The sequence below is a fragment of the Puntigrus tetrazona genome, chromosome 7 (genome assembly GCF_018831695.1).
Source record: "Puntigrus tetrazona isolate hp1 chromosome 7, ASM1883169v1, whole genome shotgun sequence".
In the NCBI taxonomy this organism is placed as follows: domain Eukaryota; kingdom Metazoa; phylum Chordata; class Actinopteri; order Cypriniformes; family Cyprinidae; genus Puntigrus; species Puntigrus tetrazona.
In genome coordinates this window covers 5597516-5605236 of record NC_056705.1, presented here as the reverse complement: position 1 = coordinate 5605236, position 7721 = coordinate 5597516, and positions in this window count along the sequence as shown.

The following is a 7721-nucleotide window of genomic DNA, read 5'->3' as shown; positions in this document are numbered from 1 at the left end:
TTGCCGCTGTCGCCTCTGGCTTGCTTGGTTGGGGACACTTAACTTCTAGTGACTATCGTTGAATTGACTACAGAGACCGTCTCTGCATTTAATAAGAAATTGGTCACTCTCGTCACTATATATCCCTGTCATTATACTGTACAGTGCTTTGATGCAACCTGTGTTGTTAAAAGCGCTATATAAATAAAAATGATTGATTGATTGATTGATTGATTGGCGGGGGAGGAGGCCAGACAGACTTGGCAGGCCCAAACGCACCGTGAGGGTCTGTTGGGAACGTTTGGCAGAGACCCCTGTCAGGGAGATCTTCAACTCCCGCCTCCGGCAGAGCTTTGACCGGATCCCGAGGGAGGCTGGAGACATTGAGTCCGAGTGGACTATGTTCTCTACCTCTTTGGTCGATGCAGCCGTCCGGAGCTGTGGCCGTAAAGTCTCTGGTGCATGTCGTGGCGGCAATCCTGAACCCGATGGTGGACATCGGAAGTAAGGGATGCCGTCAAGCTGAAGAAGGAGTCCTATCGGGCCTGGTTGGCTCATGGGACTCCTGAGGCAGCTGACAGGTACAGGTGGGCCAAGCGGACCGCTGGCCGGGTGGTTGTGCAGGCAAAAACTCGGGTCTGGGAGGAGTTCGGGGAGGCCATGGAAAATGACTATCGGACGGCCTCAAAGAGGTTCTGGCAAACCGTCAGACGCCTCAGAAAAGGAAGCAGTGCCCTGCCAACACCATATACAGTGCTGGTGGGAACCTGCTAACCTCGACTGGGGATATTGTCGGGCGGTGGAAAGAATACTTTAAGGATCTCCTCAATCCCGCCAACTTGTCTTCCACTGAGGAGCAGAGGCCGGGGACCTGGGGGGCTCGACCATCACCCTGGCTGAGGTCACTGAGGTTGTTGAGAAGCTCCTCGGTGGCAAGGCACCAGGGTCTCTGGATGTTGTAGGGCTGTCTTGGCTGACACGCCTCTGCAGCATCGCATGGACGCGGGGGACGGTGCCTCTGGACTGGCAGACCGGGGTGGTGGTTCCTCTTTTTAGAAGGGGACCGGAGGGTGTGCTCCAACTATAGGGGAATCACACTTCTCAGCCTCCTGGGAAAGTCTATGGAGAGGTACTGGAGAGGAGAATCCGTCCGATAGTTGAACCTCAATGAAGAAACAATGCAGGTTTCGTCCTGGACGTGGAACACTGGACCAGCTCTATACCCTCTTCAGGATGCTGGAGGGTTCCTGGGAGTTTGCCCAACCAGTCCACATGTGTTTTGTGGATTTGGAGAAGGCATTCGACCAGGTTCCTCGTAGTGTCCTGTGGGGGGTGCTTTGGGAATATGGGGTAAGGGCCCTTTGCTAAGGGCTGTCCGATCCCTGTATGATCAGAGCAGGAGCTTGGTTCGCATTGCCGGCATTAAGTCAGACTTGTTCCCAGTGCATGTTGGACTCCGACAGGGCTGCCCTTTGTCACCGGTCCTGTTCATTATTTTTATGGACAGGATTTCTAGGCGCAGCCGGGGGCCAGAGGGGGTCTGGTTTGGTGACCACAGAATAGCTTCTCTGCTTTTTGCTGATGATGTTGTTCTGTTGGCTGCATCTGGCCAAGACCTACAGTGTGCGCTGGTGCGGTTTGCAGCTGAGTGTGAAGCGGCTGGGATGAGAATCAGCACCTCTAAGTCTGAGGCCATGGTTCTCAGTCGGACAAGGGTGGCTTGCCCCCTTCAGGTTGGTGGGGAGTTCCTGCCTCAGGTGGAGGAGTTTCAGTATCTTGGGGTCTTGTTCACGAGTGAGGGAAGGATGGAACGAGAGATCGACAGACGGATCGGTGCAGCCTCTGCAGTAATGCGTCGTCGCTGTACTGGTCTGTCATGGTGAAGAAGGAGCTGAGCCGCAAGGCGAAGCTCTCGATTTACCGGTCAAACTTCTTTCCTACTCTCACCTATGGTCATGAGCTTTGGGTCATGACCGAAAGGACGAGATCCCGGATACAAGCGGCCGAAATGAGTTTCCTCCATAGGGTGGCTGGGCGCTCCCTTAGAGATAGGGTGAGGAGTTCAGTCACTCGGGAGGTGCTCGGAGTAGACCTGCTACTCCTCCACATCGAGAGAGGCCAGCTGAGGTGGCTCGGGCATCTGTTCCGGATGCCTCTCTGTCCTTCCTTTTAATGCATATAATAAGACCGATGGGGATAATGTGAACAAGACAGACCCAATTCAATAGACGCCCCGTTGGACTGTTCTAGGCTCAAAGATGCGGCCACCATGTTGGAATCAATTTGACGTCATTCACCATACTGGAGGTTCACACAGAATCGCAGACCTTCTCTATGCGTGAGTGTGACATCTTTCGAATATTCAGTGATTCCTGTCATCAGAATCAGAATCAGAATCACTTTATTGCCAGGTATGTTTGCACATACGAGGAATTTGTTTTAGTGACAAAAACTCTACAGTGCAACACGATAACAAGAAAAGACAGATATAAAGAGAATTATGTACAATATACAAAATATAAAATGTGCAACAGCAAAAATAAAAATAGAAAAAATTAAAATAAAAATATATACTATAAACATTCAAGTGTAACAGGAATTATGTTTGTGCAGTGTTATGTGCAAATCTGTATGTTAAATAAATAAGTGTCCTCAAGTGTTCATGACATGGACTGCCTGGGGGAAGAAACTGTTCCTGTGTCTGGCTGTCCTGGTACTCAGTGCTCTGTAGCGGCGACCAGACGGCAACAGTTTGAAGATGGAGTGTGCGGGATGTGAGGGGTCCAGAGTGATTTTCTTAACCCTTTTGTTTAATGTGGATAGGTACAGTTCTTGGAGAGTGGGGAGGGTTGTACCAATGATTCTCTCAGAAGTCCTGACTACCGACTACCCTCTGTAGTCTTCTGAGGTCATAGTTGGTAGCTGAGCTGAACCAGACAGTTATGGAAGTGCAGAGGATGGATTGTATGATGGCCGAGTAGAACTGTTTCAGCAGCTCCTGTGGCAGGTTGAACTTCCTCAGCTGATGAAGGAAGTACAATCTCTGCTGGGCCTTTTTAACAATGGAGTCAATGTGAGTGTCCCACTTCAGGTCCTGGGAGATTGTGGTGCCCAGGAACCTGAATGACTCCACTGTTGCCACAGTGCTGTCCATGATGGTGAGTGGGGGGAGTACAGGGGGGTTCCTCCTGAAGTCCACTATCATCTCCACTGTTTTGAGCGTATTGAGCTCCAAGTTGTTCAGACTGCACCATTCAGCCAGCTCTTTGACCTCAGAATCAGAATCAGAATCACTTTATTGCCAGGTATGTTTGCACATACGAGGAATTTGTTTTAGTGACAAAAACTCTACAGTGCAACACAATAACAAGACAAGACAGATATAAAGAGAATTATGTACAACATACAAAAAATAAAAATAAATGTGCAACACAGCAAATATAAAAAATAGAAAAAAATAAAAATATATACTATAAACATTCAAGTGAATTATTTTTGTGCAGTGTTGTGTGCAAATCTGTATGTTAAATAAATAAGTGTCCTCAAGTGTTCATGACATGGACTGCCTGGGGGAAGAAACTGTTCCTGTGTCTGGCTGTCCTGGTACTCAGTGCTCTGTAGCGGAGACCAGACGGCAACAGTTCGAAGATGGAGTGTGCGGGATGTGAGGGGTCCAGAGTGATTTTCTTAACCCTTTTTTTTAATGTGGATAGGTACAGTTCTTGGAGAGTGGGGAGGGTTGTACCAATGATTCTCTTAGAAGTCCTGACTACCCTCTGTAGTCTTCTGAGGTCATAGTTGGTAGCTGAGCTGAACCAGACAGTTATGGAAGTGCAGAGGATGGATTGTATGATGGCCGAGTAGAACTGTTTCAGCACCTCCTGTGGCAGGTTGAACTCCTCAGCTGACGAAGGAAGTACAATCTCTGCTGGGCCTTTTTAACAATGGAGTCAATGTGAGTGTCCAACTTCAGGTCCTGGGAGATTGTGGTGCCCAGGAACCTGAATGACTCCACTGTTGCCACAGTGCTGTCCATGATGGTGAGTGGGGGGAGTGTAGGGGAGTTCCTCCTGAAGTCCACTATCATCTCTACTGTTTTGAGTGCGTTGAGCTCCAAGTTATTCAGACTGCACCACTCAGCCAGCTCTTTGACCTCCTGTCTGTAAGCAGACTCGTCACCGTCCTGTATGAGGCCGATGACTGTGGTGTCGTCTGCAAACTTCAGGTGTTTGACAGAGGCATCTTTAGAGGTGCAGTCATTCGTGTAGAGGAGAAAGAGCAGTGGGGAGAGGACACAACCCTGAGGGGCTCCAGTGCTGGTTGTGCGGGTGCTGGATGAGAATTTTCCCAGCCTCACTACCTGCTGTCTGTCTGTCAGGAAGCTGCTGATCCACTGACAGACGGAGGTGGGCACTGAGAGCTGGGTTAGTTTGGGGTGGAGGAGATTTGGTATGATGGTGTTGAAGGCCGAACTGAAGTCCACAAACAGGATCCTCACATAAGTCCCTGGTCTGTCTAGGTGTTGCAGAACATAATGCAGTCCCATATTGACTGCATTGTCCACTGACCTGTTTGCTCTGTACGCAAACTGCAGGGGGTCCAGTAGGGGTCCTGTAAAGTTCTTCAGATAACCCAGAACCAGTTTTTCAAATGATTTCATGACCACAGAAGGATCACAAGGATCCACAAGGATCACAGAAACTAATATATGATGTTATAGTTTCTGTGAGCTCGTCCACATCTGTACATCTGTACACCACCTTTCATTGATGTAAAAGCACGTCCCGCCGCCGCGCGATTTCCCCGTTAATTCTGCGACGCGATCCGCTCTAAACAGCTGAAAGCCCGGCAGACTTAATGCGCTGTCTGGAATTGCATCGTTTAGCCAGGTTTCCGTGAAACACAGAGCAGCAGAGTTTGAGAAATCCCTGTTAGTCCGGGTAAACAGAAGAAGTTCGTCCATTTTGTTGGGTAGAGAGCGGAGGTTTGCCAAGTGAATGCTGGGCAACGGCGTTCGGAGTCCATGTTGTCTGAGTTTCACAAGCGTGCCGCCCGCTTCCCCGCCTGCGCGCCTTGGGCTTTTGACCAGCACCGCTGCTCCGCTAACTACGATGTTCAACAAGACGTCGGAATAATCAAAGACCGGTGAGATATTTTTATGGAGTGGTCTGCGAATGTTCAGCAGTTCATCCCTGGTAAAAACGATGGTGTTTGATAAACAAAAAACAGGAAAAACTAACAAAAACAACACGAGCACTTGAGAGCTAAGCACCGAGGCTGCCATTCGCGGCGCCATCTTGAAAGCATCTGTCTGTAATCAGACTCGTCACCGTCCTGTATGAGGCCGATGACTGTGGTGTCATCTGCAAACTTCAGGAGTTTGACAGAGGCGTCTTTAGGGGTGCAGTCATTCGTGTAGAGGGAGAAGAGCAGTGGGGAGAGGACACAACCCTGAGGGGCTCCAGTGCTGGTTGTGCGGGTGCTGGATGAGAATTTTCCCAGCCTCACTACCTGCTGTCTGTCTGTCAGGAAGCTGCTGATCCACTGACAGACGGAGGTGGGCACCGAGAGCTGGGTTAGTTTGGGGTGGAGGAGATTTGGTATGATGGTGTTGAAGGCCGAACTGAAGTCCACAAACAGGATCCTCACATAAATCCCTGGTCAGTCTAGGTGTTGCAGAACATAGTGCAGTCCCATATTGACTGCATCGTCCACTGACCTGTTTGCTCTGTACGCAAACTGCAGGGGGTCCAGTAGGGGTCCTGTAAAGTCCTTCAGATAACCCAGAACCAGTTTTTCAAATTATTTCATGACCACCGACGTTAGAGCCACGGGTCTGAAATCATTAAGTCCATTAATTTTGGGTTTCTTTGAGATGGGGATGATGGTGGAGCGTTTGAAGCATGAAGGTACTACACACAGCTCCAATGATCTGTTGAAGATCTGAGTGAAGATGGGGGCCAGTTGGTCAGCACAGGAATTAAGACAGGCTGGAGTAACACCGTCTGGGTCTGGTGCCTTTCTTCTTTTGTTCTTCCTGAAGACCTGGCACACGTCATCTTCGCTGAGTTGAAGGGCAGGTGTGGGGGAGAGGGGGATTACAGGAGGTGAGAATGGTTCCTTTTCAAACCTGCAGTAGAACTCGTTCAGGTCGTCTACCAGTTGTTGATTTGCCACAGTGCTGGGGGATGGTGCCTTGTAATTGGTGATGTCTTTCAGACCTTTCCACACAGAAGCTGTGTCACTAGAGGAGAACTGGGTGCAAAGCTTTTCAGAATAATTCCTCTTCGCCACTCTGATCTCCTTTTCTAGTGTGTACTTGACCTGCTTATACAAGGCTCTGTCCCCTATCCTGCGAGCATCTTCTTTGGCTTGACGGAGCTGACTGAGTTTAGCAGTGAACCATGGTTTGTCATTGTTGTAAGTTAAATAAGTCCTGGTAGGAATACATATGTCCTCACAGAAACTAATATATGATGTTACCGTTTCTGTGAGCTCGTCCAGATCTGTGGCAGCAGCTTCAAAGACAGTCCAATCAGTGAGAGAAAAGCAGGTTTGTAAATCCCACTCTGCTTCATTAGTCCATCTTTTTACAGTCCTAAGAACAGGTTTAGCTGATTTCAGCTTTTGCCTGTAGGTCGGTATGAGATGGACCAAACAGTGATCAGAGAGTCCCAGGGCAGCTCGTTGGACGGAGTGATAAGCATCCTTTATTACGGTGTAGCAGTGATCCAGTATGTTACGGTCCCTGGTTGGACAGGTAACGTGCTGTCTGAATTTTGGCAGTTCACGTGAGAGATTGGCTTTATTAAAGTCCCCGAGAATGATTAAAACAGAGTCCGGGTGTTGTTGCTCAGTCTCTGTGATCAGATCGGCGAGTTTTTGTAAAGCCAGACTCACGTGCGCTTGCGGAGGGATGTAAACACACACCAGAATAAACAAGCAAAACTCCCGCAGCGAGTAGAAAGGCTTGCAGTTAATGAAGAGTGCTTCTACATTGTTGCAACACATCTTCTTTAACACAGTTACATCTGTACACCACCTTTCATTGACGTAAAAGCACGTCCCGCCACCGCGCGATTTCACTGTTAATTCTGCGACACAATCCGCTCTAAGCAGCTGAAAGCCCGACAGACTTTATGCGCTGTCTGGAATTGCATCGTTTAGCCAGGTTTCCATGAAACACAGAGCAGCAGAGTTTGAGAAATCCCTGTTAGTCTGGGTAAGCAGAAGAAGTTCGTCCATTATGTTGGGTAGAGAGTGGAGGTTCGCCAATTGAATGCTGGGCAATGGCGTTCGGAGTCCGCGTTGTCTGAGTTTCACAAGCGCCGGCCTGTTTCCCCCGTCTGCGCGGCCTTGGGCTTTTGACCAGCTCCGCTGCCCCGCTAACTACGATGTTCAACAAGACGTCGGAATAATCAAAGACCGGTGAGATATTTTGCGGAGTGGTCTGCCGAATGATCAGCAGTTCATCCCTGGTAAAAACAATGGTGTTTGATAAACAAAAAACAGGAAAAACTAACAAAAACAATACGAGCACTTGAGAGCGAAGCACTGAGGCTGCCATTCGCGGCGCCATCTTATATAAATGTATATTGACATCAAGTCAATATGGCGGATGGCTTACATATACGTTGCTAATGAGGCATCTATATATATATATATATATATATATATATATATATATATATATATATATATATATATATATATATATATATTTGTTTTATGGTGCGCAAATC